This window comes from Manis pentadactyla, chromosome 2, assembly GCF_030020395.1.
Source record: "Manis pentadactyla isolate mManPen7 chromosome 2, mManPen7.hap1, whole genome shotgun sequence".
Taxonomy (NCBI): Eukaryota; Metazoa; Chordata; class Mammalia; order Pholidota; family Manidae; genus Manis; species Manis pentadactyla.
The window spans coordinates 31,349,116-31,365,972 of record NC_080020.1 but is presented as its reverse complement, the minus strand read 5'-3'; the positions used below and the strand labels follow the sequence as shown (position 1 = coordinate 31,365,972).

At 40.9% G+C, this 16,857-nt stretch overlaps 1 protein-coding gene across 1 annotated transcript in view; it reads right to left on the bottom strand.

Annotated features, from left to right (window-relative positions):
- Window positions 1–15,188, bottom strand: part of SGCD (sarcoglycan delta) — a 546,854-nt gene extending 531,666 nt beyond the window's left edge. Inside the window, exon 1 of the mRNA XM_036911258.2 lies at window positions 15,049–15,188. The gene's annotated coding sequence lies outside the window, so the exon portion shown is untranslated. The remainder of the gene's footprint in view (window positions 1–15,048) is intronic.
- Window positions 15,189–16,857: the final 1,669 nt, after the last annotated feature.

Here is a 16,857-nt window from a genome sequence, read left to right as displayed (position 1 = left end):
GCTACTGACCAATCAATGGGCCAAAGTAGAAATCAAAAAAAATTTTTTTTTTTAATTGAGACAAAGATGGAAATGTAATAAACCAAAATTTATGGGATGCACCAAAAGCAGTTCTAAGGGAGAAGTTCATACCTATAAATACCTCAAGAAAAAAATGTCTCAAAAAATGTCATCTAACTTTACAACTGAAGGAATTAGAAAAAGAATAAATGAAGCCCAAAGTTACTAGACAGAAGGAAATAACAAAGATTGGAACAGAAATTAATGAAATAAGGCCTAAAGAGAAAATAGAAAAGATCAATGAACCAAAGAGCTAGTTCTTTAAAAAGATAAACAGAAGTAATAAACCTTTAGCTAGACTCACCATGAAAAAAAAGAGAGGACTCAATAAAAATCACAAATGAGAGAACAGATTTAAACTGATACCAACCACAGACTGCAAAGCATCATAAGAGACTACTATACACATTTCATGTCAAGAATTTGGACAATCTAGAAAAAAAAATGGCTAAATTCCTAGAAGCATACAACTCAATAAGACTGAATAATGGTGAATTAGAAAATCTGAACAGACCAATTACTATCAAGGAAAATGAAACAGTAATAAAAAAACTCCCAAGAAAAAAAAATTCCAGGAACAGACAACTTCACTGTTGAATTCTACCAATTATTTATATAAGACTTAAAACCAACCCTGCTAAGAAAAATAGAAGGGAAGGGGAACTCATCCACACTCATTTTCTGAAGCAAGCATTATCCTAATACCAATAGCAGACAAGGACACCACACAAAAAAAGAAAGTTACAGCCAACATCCCTAATGAACATTGGTGCAAAAAATCTCAAAATATTAGTAAAACAAATTTAACAATGCATAAAGGGATCATATACCATGATCAAGTGGGATTTATTCCAGGGATATAAGATGGTTCAATATGCACAAATAAGTCAAAGTGCTGTTCCAAATTAACAAAATGAAAGATAAAAACATTCAGATCATTTTAATAGGTATAGGAAAAACACCTGATGAAATTCAATATCCATTTATGATAAAAATCTCTCAACAAAATAGGAATAGAGAGAACACACCTCAACATAATAAAGGTTGTATATGACAAGCCCACAGCTAACATCATACTTAATAGTGAAAAACTGAAAGTTTTTCCTCCCATATCAAGAACAAGACAAGGATTTCCCTCTGCTAACTTTTATACAACACAGTACTGGAAGTCCTACCAGAGTAATTGGGAAGACAAGGAAGTAAAAGGCATGGAAAGGAAGAAGTATAATTGTCACTGTAAGTCTGGGGAGAGGAAATCCTGGGGAAAAATAACTCTAAAATCTGAAATCAATCAAAAGGAGAAATAAAGTTTAAAGCTCATTTATTGCTTACAAACTGCAGTCCAGCACCATCTCTCTCCAGAAGAAGCAAGCAAGCTCCTCCCCTTAACCTCTCAGGTTCAGACACACCCTTGGTTGCCCAGGTAATACCCACTGACATGCAGAAGAACTTCTCTCTACCCCTAAGGATATGCAAATGCACTAAAGCCAGGCGAGATATTTGGAAAATGTTACAATTTTATCCAAAGGCCACCCCTCCAGAAATCTCGCCCTACAATCTACTCATTCCCCCTCTTCTGCAATGGTCCCTGGGTGAGAAAACTGGAGCATTGTGACCAGACTAATGACATAACAATAGCAACAGCAATAAAATCACAGCAATCCTCAAGCCAGAGGATTCAGCTAGGTTCAAAGTCTTATGCAGATTAAGTCCATAACTCGTCCATTCCATAGGCAGGCAGCAGCTGAGGGTTCAGAGCAATCATCTTGCAGCAGCTGCAGCCAGGGGGCACATTCAGGCCACAGGGCTGTAAGATAAAATAACTTAAGGGTGAGAAGTTACATGTTTTAATGACACCAGCATGGGCAAATCTTGTCCATCAGGTAGGATACATACAAGAGAGTGGTCTTGTGGTAAAAGAGTGGCAGGAATGGGATCTCATCCTGATCTAGTATACCAGACTTTCACCCCCCTCCCTGTGGGAGTTACAGATGGGTCCATATATAGGGCTATGGGAGGTACATGCATTGGCCATAAAGATAAAACAAAACTTGCCCCTGAGATGCTCTTGCCTCCTGGACATTGTGGGTACACTACTGTGACCTTTAGGAGCCATTCAGCTATTATTGCAGGAATACACAGAAGGCCAGCTTCCAGGCCTTCCCCCAAGGTGCCAGAATGATCAGCCATCACTGGTCCATGTGTCGAAATGTCCAGGGTCACGTCAATTCAACACTGTTTCCAGGGCTTAGTGCAGTACGGGCTGGCAGCAGGATGTTGCTCTGCTGGCCATATCCTGGCTTCAATAACTCTTCTTGGGTTTGGACATAAAATTGTATAGGAGAGGCAGCAAGGTGTGTGAGCATATCCACAGGGCTCAAAGCTCCTTTACATGGCTTCTTATTCAAATGCCACAGCACTGTCCATAGGTGAACTGACCAACCCCGTAGACTATCTGTGTCTGACTTCAGGCCAGATTTCAGCAAACCATCGTACTTCTCTATTATGCCTGCTCCAGTCGGATTATATGGTACATGAAATTTCCACTTTATTTCTAATTGCTGCACCCATTCTTGTAACGCATATCCAGTAAAGTGGGTGCCTTGATCGCTGTCAATCACCTGTGGTCAGCCATAGGCTGCAAAGAGACATGCCAGGCCCCTCTTGGTGGTTTGCTGATCTGCACGACATGCAGGAAAAGCAACTCCAGTAGCCATGTCCACATAAGTAATGACATACCGATATCCTTCTCATATGGGTAGAGGCCCAATATAGTCTTATTTGCCACCTGACAAGGGGTATTGGCCCCTTACTATTGTCCCATGTTGCTGTGGGACTCAGTGTAAGTCCCTCTTAGAGCACACAAGGCACTCCTTCCGGGCTCTGCTGACTTCTTCAAATGTCAAAGGCAAGCCCCACCGATGGGCTACAGCCCACATTGTCTTTTGCACCACATGCAACAAACACTGGTGTAGCCATTGGGCTACATCAGAGGCACGCTTTCCTTCTAGCCAGTGCACCTGGGCCAATGAAGCTGCTTCATCATTCCCTGGGGATGCCAAAGACAAATGGCTAGTCACATGACCGACAGTAATAGTCTTAGTCTGACCAGAGGCCCATAGGTCTTACCACAACTCTTGCCTCCAAAGGGGCCGGTGACCATCATCCAGTTGGCATGATACCATGTCAGTAGCCACAGAGTCAAGCCCCAATAGATGGCACAGCTGTCAGTGCAGACAACTATGGGGGAGGGCTCCTGGCTGATCACAAGCCATACTGCCCACAACTCAGCCCACTGACTGCTCTTCCCCTCTCCATCCTCCATTCATATTGTTTCAGTCTTAGGATGGAAAACCATAGCCCTCTGCTTCGGGGGCTGCCCACGACTGGAGCCATCTGTGTAACAAGCATCTTCAGGTATAGGGGCTTTTCCCTCCTAATAAGGAGTCTCAGCTACCAAGGGCTGAAAAGCAAGTTCTTCCTGCTTTCCACTGGTATAGGTTCCAATAAGCGTTGGGGTTCTCCACTGAAGGGGCTAGTAGAGATGGCACAGCCCTTCTGTAAATATGTGCCCCATTTGGCCAGTGTAGGTGTCTGTGCCACACCACTCCCTGGCCTTTGGGTCCAGTCTTGCACCTTCACCACGATGGGATAGGTCGTTATAACCTTGATGGGAGCTGTTCCAGTGATGGGCTCCATAGCCAGCAAGGTGTGGTACACAGCAGCCAGTTGCTTTTCTATCAAAGTATACTGGACCTTTGCTCCTTTCCATAGTTGTGACCATAATCTAATAGGTTGGCATTTCTGTTCAAGCCACTGCCAAAGACCCCATCCATAACCATTTTCGGTTACATGAACACCTAGTTCACAGGGCTTTGATGAGTCCATTACATTCAAGGCCTGTACAGCCTTGACTGCCTGCTTGGCAGCAGTAAAAACAGCTGCACATGTCTCATCCCAGTCCCACCTGATGCCTTTTTGAACCAACCAGTATAAGAGCTTCAGAATTTGTGCCAAGTGCAGGATAAACACTCCCCAGTAGCCCAAAAGACCCCAAAACTCTTGTAAAACTGCCACAGTGGTGGGATGGGGAAAGCCTGGACCTTGTCTATGACTGCTTCAGGAATAACTTTAGTTTTAACCCACCAGACAACCTCCAAGGACTTCACAGACAAATCAGGTCCCTGAACCTTGGTGCTGTTCACAGCCCATCCTTTTTCCTGTAGATGTTGCAACAGTCTAGGAACTGTCCCTTCTAAATCTGCAAGAGAATCAGATGTGAGCAAAATATCATTAATGTACTGATACAACTGCACTGTTTGAGTTTTTTCCATGTGGCCAAGTCCTGGGCTACAAGCCCATGACAGATGGTGGGACTGTGAAGGTATGCCTGTAGGACAGTGAACGTCCACTGCCAGCCTTCCCACATGAAGGGAAACTGTTCCTGACTTTCTGTGCTATGTCAATAGAGAAGAAAGCATTAGCAAGGTCTACTACATAATGATACGTTCCCAGTTCATGGCTGAGGGTGTCCAGAATGTCTGCTATGGAGGGGACAGCAGCATGTAAACGAGGTGTGACTTTATTCAATTCCCTGTAGTCTACAGTCATATGCCAGGAGACATCTGGCTTTCTCACTGGCCACACTGGGGATTAAAAGGACTATGAGTGGGCTTTATGATGCCCACCCTCTCTAACTCCTGTAGAATTTCTACAGTTTCCTTGTACCCACCAGGCAATTTATACTGCTTAATATTTGTCATCTGCCAAGGTACAGGCAGAGCTACAGATGGGTGCTTAGCATTTCTCCTCAGAACTGCCTTTATTACACGTACCCTTAGTCTGAACTCACCTGCAGTGGTCTGCAACCACAGGCCCTGCAGGATATCTACCCCCCAAATAAATTCAGGGATGGGAGAAATGTATGCAGTATACTCCTTTGGAGGTAAACACCCTATCCCCAATGGGATTTGGGCTTTCTTAACTCTAATTGCCTTACCCCCATAGCCATCTATCACAGCAGAGGTCCCAGCAAAATGCTCAGGGTTGCCATAAATCAGAGAACATTCAGCTCCTGTGACCACCAGCACCAGGACACATTGTACATTCACAGGGGACCAATGAATTGCTAATCCTACATGTGGCCTCTGGCCCCCACCATGTCACCCAGGGTGGGGAGTTTGACCCCCACCTCAGTCGAACCACAATGCCCAATCGTCCTCCAGTGGGGGTGAGGGTTCAGGCAAATCCTGAGTACTGTCTCCCAGGAAGTTCTGCAGGGACACAGGCTGGGCATGAGGCCTTGACTCTGGTTTCTGTGTCCTGGACCTCAGCAACTGGAACTGCTGTTCTGGCTTTAATTGGTGCCACAGTTCTAACAATATTCTATTGGGCTGCCCATCGAGTTTTTCTTTCACTATCCCGGCCTTTATCAAATCAACCCACATCTGGGTCCTTTAAACTTCACGGGGCCTTTTGCACTTCTAATTTCAGTCTTGGCCCTTACTTTCCTCCATGCCCTTATTGTTTCAACCTCCCCCAGATCTGCTAAAGTATGAGTAGTCTCACTTACGCGTTGCTTTAGGTGGGGGGCAAGAGTAGTCACTAGGGACCCAAAGAGAGACGTGGGAACTGTATGCAGCACCAGATTTCTCATTCCTATAGTGAACACCTCCTCGTTAGGGCCCTGGGAGTCCATATTACAGTTGACATTTTTCATAACCAATTCCCACATTACCTGTTGGAGCTCTGCATATGTTTTCCACCTACTGGGAAAATATGGTAAATCACTCTGATTAAGCCAAACTACTCTGATGGCAGCTGTCAGCCATTCCAGGAGTGTCTGATTCCCTGAGGCATGACGCGCATTTTAAAACCACTGCCAGAGGGAAGGGTGAGTTGTAAGGGAAGCCATTCTACTCATCTCAGTACCCAACATTAACAATGTTCTCCACCCCCATATCCCAGAGACATAAAAGCCATGCAGGCAGAGATTCTGATGGCCTCTGCCTATACCAGATGCTCATGTCCACCAGCTCATTCTGGGCATAGAGGGGGAGCATGGAGTGTGCCACAACCTGGGGAGGGTGCTGCTTCTCCCACTGAGGAGCCTGTGGTTGTTCAGTTTTTATTTTCTTAATTACAGATAGGTGAGCCTTTAAAAACAGGAGAAGATGGTACCTCGGGTGGTGGCCTGAGTAGGAGATCTACCAGTGGCCCCGCCTTCTCCTCTTCCCCCTCGGGCTCCTCTACCAGCGGCTCCTCCTCCACCATTTCTGGGGCTGGAGGCACTACTCTTTCCTCCCCTCCCCCTGCCTCTCCCTTGCCGCTAAGGAGTCTTCTAGGAGCATGACCTGTCTTTTCAGTAACTGTCTCTCTTCTTTAATAGCACCCCATATGTTATCGCCCAGCTCCTCCAAGTGATGCTTAAATTTTTCTCTCTCCCGCCTAAGTGCCTCTCTGCCCTCACTAACCTTCTTGATAATCCTCTCTTTCTCCTGTATAACATTTTCCACTATCTTGAAGAAAAGAGAACCTACAGTGCCAGTCACCCATGATCCCCTAAGGTCTCCAAGCAGTCTTCCAGCTCAAAGAGGGCTAATTCTGCAGCTTCTGGAGTTTACACCCTTCCCCAGTTTTGGGGAATGCCCCACCCCTCTAGGAGGTACTTTACCCTAGTACAATTTCCAACTAGGCCTTCCCAAATTGGAAGCCCCACAGCTGGGGGGATAGTAACAGACAAAGAAGCACCCTCTTCTGCTGCATCTGCTGGGGCCTCCCCACCATCCACAGGAGCAGCCCTCTCAAAGTTCATAGCCATTATGACAGATTTTGGGTTCAGAGGATTCCTGCCGACTATGCCAGGTGTAAGTCTGTGGAGAGGAAATCCCAGGCAAAATACCTCTAAAAACCGAAATCAGTCAACGGGAGAAATAAAGTTTAAAACCCATTTATTGCTTACAAACTGCATTCCAGCACCATCTCTCTCCCCTGCTCCAGAAGAAGCAAGCAAGCTCCTCCCCTTAACCTCGCAGGTTCAGACATGCCCTCGGTTGCTCAGGTAATCACCCATTGACAAGGAGATGAACTTCTCTCCACCCCTGAGAACATGCAAATGCACTAAAGCCAGGCGAGATATTCTGAAAATGTTTCAATTTTACCCACAGTCACTATCTGTGAATGACAAATTTTATATAGAAAACCCTGAAGACCCCATCAAAGAACTGTTAGAATCACAGGATACAAAATTAACATACAGAATTTAGTTGCATGTTTAAATGCTAATAATGAACTATCAGAAAAAGAAATTAAGAAGATAATCCCTTTTGCAATTGCATCAAAAATAATACTCAGGAATAAATTTAACTAACAGGTGAAAAATCTCTAAGCTGAAAACTGTAACATATTAATGAAAGAAACTGATGAAGATGCAAATAATTTGAAAGACATCCTGTTTATGAATTGGAAGAGTTAACACAGTTATAATGTCCATAGTACCCAGAGAGCTGTAAGTTACTGCAATCCCTATCAAAATACCAATGGCATATTCCACAGAAATAGAACAAACAATCCTTAAATTTATAAGGAACCACTAAAGACCCCACGTAACTAAAGTGATCTTGAGAAAGAACAAAGCTGGAGGTATCACACTCCCTGATTTCATGTTATATTACAAAGCTACATTAATTAAAACAGTATGGTGTCAGCATAAAAACAGACACAGATCAGTGGAACAGAGAGTCCAGAAATAAACACAGGCATATTTGGTCAATTAATTAATGACAAGTGAACCAAGAATATACAGTAGGGAAAGGACAGTCTCTTCAACAAACCATGTTGGGAAAATTGGACAGACACATGCAAAAGAATGAAGCTGACCCTATCTTACTTCATACACCAAAATTAACTCAAAATGGATTAAAGACTTAAATAAAAGACATGAAATCACAAAACTCCTAGCAGAAAATATGCTTCTTAACATAAATCTTGGTGATGTTTTTTAATCTGACACCAAAAGCACAAGCCAAAATAAACAATGGAACTACATCAAACTGAAACACTTCTGCACAACAAAGGAAGCCATCAACAAAATAAAAAGGCAACCCACTGAATGAGAGAAAATAATAGCAAATCACATGTCCAATAATGGGTTAATAACAAAAATATATAAGGAACTCATACAACTCAATAGCAAAAATAAAACAATCAAATTTAAAGAGGCAAAAAGTCTAAAAAGAGATTTTTCCAGAAACACATATACATGGGGAACAGTATGGAAGTTCCTCAAAAAGTTAAAAATAGAACTACCATATGACCCAGCAATTCCATTTCTGGTTATTTATCTAAAGAAAACAAAAACAGTAATTTGGAAAAATATATACACACGCCCATATTCATTACAACATTATTTACAATAGCCAAAATAGGAACCAACCTAAGTGTCCACAGATGGGTAAATGTATAAAGAAACTGTGGTATTATAAACTGGAATATTATTCAGCCATATAAGAGAATGAAATCTTGCCATTTGCAACAATATGGATGGACCTTGAGGGCACTACACTAAATAAAATAAGTCAGAGAAAGACAAACAATGTATGATCTCTCTTACAGGCAGAATCTGAAAACAACAAAAACCAAGCTCATAGAGAGAATGGATTGGTAGTTGCAAGGGAGAAGGGTTGGGGGTTGGAGAAATGGTCGGACTTTGTTTTGTTTGTTTGTTCCATTAAATAAAGTGAATAACTTCTTTTTAATTAAAAAATAAAATTCAATAAGAAGTCTTGTGTAGAATTTTTATAATTGCTTCAGCTCAATCTGTTGACACTTTCATATTTCTTGTTTGAATTGATCTTTAGAGATAGGTATCAAACATACCCAGAGAATATTGCAGCAACACCATTTATTACTAATTTACTAGAAATTACATGAAACTTTAACATTTGCTTACCTCAAGGAGATTCTCAGGCTTATCTGATTCAAACTCCCATTTTCCATATAAGGAAACTGAGGCAGAAAAGAACAGATAGGTGTCATGTAGATATCAAGTAATCAACTAGGCACCTTCTCTAACCCATGACAGGTGCTCAGCATGTGTTGGCTGAATAAAGAAACTAAGTCAGGTTTATGAAATGACACTCTGGATTCCCTGGCAAGATTCTTCTCCTTTTACAAGAAAGCAGTTTTGCAGAGGCTTTCATGTTTGACATTAGGGTATTTATTACCAGAGAGAACATGTTGATGGATGATGAATTTGAGGGGAAATTCAGTGAGGGCTGAAGAAAACCATAAGAAAAGGGCAGTCATAAGACTTGATAAGTTAGCCACAGTTCTGCTGCTGTGCTAGGAGGCACAGAAAATATAAAAACCATCATTTCCACATCCAAAGGGAACAGACATGTGCAAAAGTGATCCACATAAATATTAATGCTTGCCTAAGACCAGCTAAGAATGTATTGATGAGAAAGATCCCAAAGGGGAAACACACCCACACACACCCCAGCAGTTTCTGTAGGGTTCTTCTGAGCCACCTACCCTTCCCACACTTACAGTAATTTTAGAAACTATGACAATAAACTATCCTCAAAAGTAGCTTTTGATTTCCCTGGGATAACATTTTCGAAGGTGTGGAGAGATTTTCTACTTATAATAGCAGGTTGGTAATAGACTGACTTGTACTTCTTAAGAAAGCACTGTTAACATTGCACAGGTTTGTAATATCCTGGGCCTTTAAATTTCACTATAGAAATTGAGACTAAAAAGCACAGTTAAAGACTTATGTCCAAGTATCATGAAAATTAATATGACAGTATCACAAAAAGGGGAGGAGCATAAAGGAATTCAGCTCTTCAGCGTTCCCAAGACAATTAACCTTGCTGATAGCCATTAAACTTGCTAAATAGTTTCAGGCTGCCTTTCAATCACTCTGGACAGACAAAATGTAACATCTACATTTAATGACAGTTTTCCTCAACACAATTTAATTAATATTAATTAAATGCATTTTTGGAGGGCAACAGGGTCAACTTTTTCAGAGTTCCCTAATTCTTATAATGAAACTGTAACTGTTTTAGCATGTGGCTTTCAGCTAAAGTTAAGTGATTGCATAGATGTACACAGTGAATCATGGAAGCCACATAAAATTGTTTAATGTCATTCTCTTGCTTAGGAGTGTCATCGTTCATATGATCTCTAAAACCAAAGAAGAGCAGCTTCACATTTATACAGGATTATAAGCAAGCAGTCCATACTAGCACTTTATAAGTGTAATTTTATTTACTCCTCTCTTTAACTATATCAGGTGAGAATTATCTCCATCCTACCAATGAAACTGAGGCTGGGGGCTCTGTGACTTGCCATTGGTCATACATCCAGAAAGGGGAGGGCCTACACTTATGCCAACCAGCCTCACTTGTGCTCTGCATTGAGTGACAATGTCTCTGCTAGTCACCATATTGTGTCTGCTACACTGCATATTGTAGAGTTTTGGACACTGCTCTTTACGTTATGTTCCAGAATCAAGAAGGATCACACTGGGAAAACAGATGTATGTTAGAATGCTTGAAAGCAATGATCCCTGAGTGAAGCGGTGAAGTTTGCTAGTAACTTTTATCTTCCCTACCATAGTTGCCAGGAAAATATCCAATTTATCCATTTATAACAACTGTCCCTCACTGTCCATTCTGGGAGCCTCTTCCAGGGGGCTATTGCCTCACACTTGATTTGGAATTAAAATGGAGCCAGGGGTACTCCTGCCAAAGGTGTAACAACATTTTTAAGATGTGTTTTGCAGGAAAATGGAGCTACTCTTGAGTTTGGCTTCTGTGACCAGGCAGTATGATTGGAACAAATTACCTTACTCTTCATAGTACAGTTTCCACATCTGTAAACTAGGAATAATAATAATAAACCCTGAGTTGTTCCAAAGATTAAATGAGTTCTGTGTATATTAAGAATATCCCCTTTGACAAAGTACTCAATAAATGGAAACTTTTAAAAATTTTATGCATTTTTACATGCATAATTTACATATGGTGAAACGCCTGGTGAATCTGCTGTTTAATCAGTTTTGATGAATGCACATCAAGACAGAACATTTCCATTAACCCACAAATTTTCCTCATGTACCTTTCCCAGATAATCTCTCACCAGAAGCAAGCACTGAGCTGATTTCTATCATCATAGATTATTAGCTCTGACTATTCTTTAATTTCATAAGAATTAAGACATAAAGTAAGTTTTTTTGGTGATTGGCTTCTTTTACTCATCATACTGTTCTTCAGATTTGTCCATGTTATTATGTTTATAAGTAAAATGTGTCTTTTTATTGCTGACATGTATTCCATTTTATGAACATATCAGAGTTCACCCGTTTTCCTACTGATGGACATCTGAGTTGTTTTCAGCACTGGATTATAAAATTACTATGAACATGTGTGGACATCTGTTTTCAACCCTCTCATATAAATATCTAGGTCTATAGTTGCCAGATCTTAGTGTGGACAGTTGTGTAACTGATAAGAAACTTCCAGATCATTTCTCAAAGTGGTTGGAACATTTTCCACTTCTAACAGTACTATGAGAGTTCCAGTTGCTCCATATCCTCTGAACTTTTGGTGTTTTCAGTCCTTTTCATTAAGGCATCTTGATAGGTGTGTAGTAGTATGTCAGTGTGCTTTTGATTTGCATTTCTCTGCTGATAAATTATGTTAAAACACCATGGCTATGTATATTGGCCATTCTTATCTGGTTTTATGAAATTTCTCTTCAGTTGTATGTTAGGTATATGTGTTGTAAATATTTTCTTCCAGTCTGTGGACTGTCTTTTTATTTACTTAGTAGTGGTTTGGGATGAGTAGATATTTTAATTTTCATAAAGTTCAATTTTATTTTTCTTTTCCTCTTATTGTTTGTGCTTTCTGGGTCCCTGGTAAGAAATCTTTGCTCCCTGAAGTAACAAAGATATCCTTACTTTATCTTCTGCTACATTTGTTGTTTTGTCTTCCATGTTTCAATGTATGATCTGACTCAAATTAATTTTTTTATTTGGGCTGAGGTATGGGTTCTTTATTTTTCAAATAACTATCCAGTTGTTCTAGCTTTATTTGTTGAAAAAGTTTTCCTATTCTTATGGACTTGTTTTGCTTTTAGAAAGAGCTAGTTTACTTTATTAGTGTGTCTATTTAAGAACTCTGTTCCATGAACCCATTTATTTATAAAGGCCGCTATCCTAATACTACTGTTTATTATTTTTTCACTTTTCTAGATTTCAAATGCAGTGATTAAAACCTCAGCAACTACTTCTGATTTTTGAAAAAGTTATTTTTCCTTTCAGTGCCAAAATATATATCTTCATAAACCCACGTGTATGTGTTCATATATACATATGAACACACACACTTAGGCATACTAATCATTAATATTCTTATAGCTTCCTAGTTTTTAGACATGAGATATTTTTTAAAACTTCTTTTTCAGAGATCCGGGAACAGGTTTACCAGCGGTTTTTGACTTTTACCAAGGCATATGAATCATCCAGAGAGCTTGTTTAAAAACAGATTCCTGGACCTGATTCCAAGAGGTTCTGATTTATTAAGCCTGGGAAAGGGCCTAAGAATTTACATGCTTAACAGTCTTAGATGCTGATAATGATGCCAGTTTATGGACCACACTTTGAACAGCACTGGCTTAGAAAAATTAAAAGGCTTTTCTCATGTTCATGCAGAAGCTTGATTTGCCTTTTCTGAAGTCTGAGCCCACAGCTACTAATTTGTACAAGATTCACTGGAAAAGACATCTGAAAAATCTACTCCACGTGCTGGAGCATGGGAGCCAGGAAGCATTACGGCAGATCGATGTACCAACAGTGGCACATTTTCTTCTTCCCTCCTGGAAATTGGGTTTTGGTCTGTGACCAGGCCATGCATATACCTGTACACATTACAGCCGAATCTAGCCGTTATGAATGTGCACTGTAGAGGAGACATGCTTCTTGTAACCTCTGGCAACAGTCACAAAGAGCTTTATTTTCCCTTAAGGGTTGACTGGTCTCTAAACCACAAAGAGCTTATGGCCAAGTCCTTTAAAACTTTCTCTGCTGAATTTATGTTTTAAGTAGTTGGCATCTAGATGAATATTCCTGACAGAAACAGGCATTCTGAATTAAATATCAGTGCTTTCAAAGCGAAGAACTCAGTCAGGAAAATCCCAGCCCAAACCCTTAAGCTTCTCTAGGTTTTTAGGACAGGCAGAGTAGGGATTTTTAGCTTTCCTTCCTGACAGATCAAGGATGTGTGGGCGAAGAACCACACCAGAACTATGCATCTATTATGTGGAATGTTTGCTCTTCTGCAAGGATTCAAAAAACGCCACTGTATGTGTTTTCTTTTCTGATTGTTAAATTACCTATTTAGCCTTTGAAATCATCTTAATGGAAAATGAGTTCCATAAATAGTATTTATGTTTAAACCGCTTTAAATATGCCTTTAGATTCAAAGAAGGAAAAACTATCTCCTTTATAAAGTATAAAAATAAAAAAAAATCAACTGAATAAAAGTGAAGGGAGAATTTTGTACCAAATGCTACCCTCACAGTTTCACCAGTCTCCTAACACTAAGACGTACTGTGAGCAGCGAGAACGTTCGAGCTCAGTCATTTCTGCATGGGCATTGGAGGATTTTACAAAATCTCAATAGAAAGATTGCGTGCTTCATTCTCAAAGGAGGGTTTATTCATGATCAGCTGAAAGTATAGACCACATTTACTCCAGCACTGAGAAAGTCAGAGATAAAATAAAATGAAAGCAGGCCTATGGCTATAAATAATTTGATTCTCATTGTCTCTGGAACTCTACCTTACACAAACAATGGGACATACGGGAGACCCACGGGTCATGGGAAGGGAGCCTACCCAACACATTAGCTACATTATCTCCCAAAAACATTTGGGTTATGAGGTTTTTTTCTTTAAAGAAAATTAAAATTACAGGCAATGAGTTATCAATGGAACAGTCAGAGACATTCTACAATTTCTCTTGGACACGACATGTGAACCTCAGCTGTCACACCATATTCCCCAGTGCTTTCAGCCAGCAGTGTATGCAATCCTCTGTTGTACAGTGGGTGAGCACAGAGACTTAATTCTAACATGTCTGGGAATGTGTCTGACCCTTGGCCCTACCTTGTTATACCACCTTTGAAATGTTTTTATTTTTATCTCCTTCGGTTTCCCAGAACAGAAATCCCTATTCCCTATGGTTCTTAGTTGTATTTGTGATTTTTCCCCTAACGCTGATAGCAGAATGCCTGACTCACAACAAGCACACCATTAATGATAATTTCTGTAGGATTCTCTCTCCTTCCATTTGTCCCTCTCTCCCCAACCAAAGAAAGAGAGAGATGCTAGACAACACTCGATGAATTGTATATCTATCATATATACGTATGCACGTGTGTGTACACACAAAGGAAATAGCAGTATAACCAGAAAAAAAAAGGTAACCTCATGAACTTAGTCTGTCCCAGCATGAATATGTATCCAAAAGAAATACAAAGACAATCCCCCAAGACCTTAAGAAATACTATGAAGCTTTGCCAGAAGTTTCCTATGGACACTGAAAATGGGAACAAAATTGTATGACACAGAACTACTTGTTTACTTATCTTTCCACCTCAAGTCTTATCACATACGCACAAATTCTCTTTTCTTTCCATCAGAGACACTTAAACAAAATCTCTCCCTATGCTTTCTGTTACCCCATCTGGTCACCTCTTTAATGTGGAGACAATGCAGACTTCAGTTTCTCCCATTAGATCTTTATCCCTTCCCCCACATCCCACAGGCCGGTGGTAGAGAAGGACCAGATCACTGCTTTAAAAGAGGAAGGAAGAAAGAGAAAAAGAAAATGGAACGAGAAGGAGAAAACGCTGTGAAAACGATTATCTTAAAATGTTTTTGCTTTAAAAATATATTTAAGTCACCAATCCATACCTTAACAGTCCTAATCTTCTCGAATCTTGAACACAAATTTCAGGGCAACATTGGGGTTGCGATAACGTCCTCAGGCCGCCACCAAAGGGAGAGTTCTCCACCCAGATTCAGGGCAGCCTTCTCCAAATCCCAAAGGCAAAGGCTGCTCTATGTCTACAAAATCACAAGAGAATGAAGGTATACATAAATAAAAACGAAAAGAACGAAAACAACAACAATGATAATGAATTCAAGACCATTTGGTTTGAATAAACTGAACAGAAGATATATGAAATTCTGAATGGCATAAAAACACATAATATCTAAGTGGATTTGATCTTGATTAGAGTCAAGGAATCACAGAAAAGCAGAAAATGTCACAGTGGATCAAGGTTGAAAGGTTTTTTTAGGACATGAGAAGACAAATTTGTTCATTTAACTTATAGGGACGCTGAAGCTCAGAGTAGAAGAATCATTTTTATGTGGAGATTTATTACCTGTGGCATATTTCAACCGGTGAAGTAAGTGAATCTTTAGTAAACACAAACAAGGTGCTTAACACTTTGGTCTGTGCTAAAATGAGACAAGGGAACGATGTATCACTTCATCTTGAAATACATCCCTCATTTGAATCCTAAGATACCGAACTTGCCTGGTATCACTGTCCCCCGTCTCGGCTACCTCCGTTAGATCCTCTCATCTCCCGATTTCCAACGTTAAGAACATCCTGGCACTCAGCCCTGAGCTGTTCCTCCGTGCGCACTCCATCACCAGGGGGCATCTTCCTGCGTTGTGACCTTAGAGATTATTTGTATACTAACGACTCTGCAATGTGTCTCCAGGCCCAGATATTTCCCTGAACTCCCAGATGTCAACTGACTAACCAACAGCTCTGCTTGGAATGCCACCAGCCATGCCAGATATGACATGGGCAAACTGACATCATGATTCTATTAGCACCACTGCCCCGCTGAAAAAACAGTACGGCTTGCTCTATTCCTAGCTGATTCCATCGCAGTCAACAGCAATTTCATTCGCCCTGTTGGTCAGGCCCAAACTGTGCCAGTCAACCTTGACTCTTCACTTTCATACAGACTCCATGTCCTGCACCACATCAGCGAATTCTAGTGGCTCTATCTTCAAAATAAACACAACAGCTGATCACTCTTACCTCCTCCTTTACTACCACCCTGCTCCAAGGTGGCACTATAGATCTCTGAGGCTGCACACCAGGTGTGCTCACGCCAGGGCTGTGACTGCCAACTGGACCCTAGAGGGAGAGAGGGACACTCCTCTGCCCAAAACCTTCTACCTCACCCCCAATCAAAGTCAAAGTCATTACAGTGGCCCAAAAGGCACAGAATGAGGTAGCACTGTAAACCACTCTTTTTGTCTCCTACCTCTTCCCTCACTCCTCACCTGTCATGCTGCCTTCCAGCTTCCTCTGACATGCCTGTACCTCTCCTTGAGGCTTAGGCATGCACCATGCCCTTTACTTGAAAGGCTCTTTTCCTCTCACTATGCCATTTTTGTTCCTATGTTATTCCTATGTTTGTTCCTATGTTCCTTTTATATTTGTTGCTATAGTGAGACCTTTTATAGTCACCCTATTTAAAATTGTAGACCCTGACTACATCTCCTCATTCCCTGTTTTCTGTTTAAAACCTGGTAAAGACTTTTGATATACCACATGATGTACCTGGTTATTATCTGCCTTCCCCCAAGGATACCTAAGCTCCCTGTGGGCAAGGAATCTTATCTCTGGTGTCCTGCTGGATCTCCAGCACTTTACCCACAACCTAACACAAGGTAGAGCTCAATATATATTTT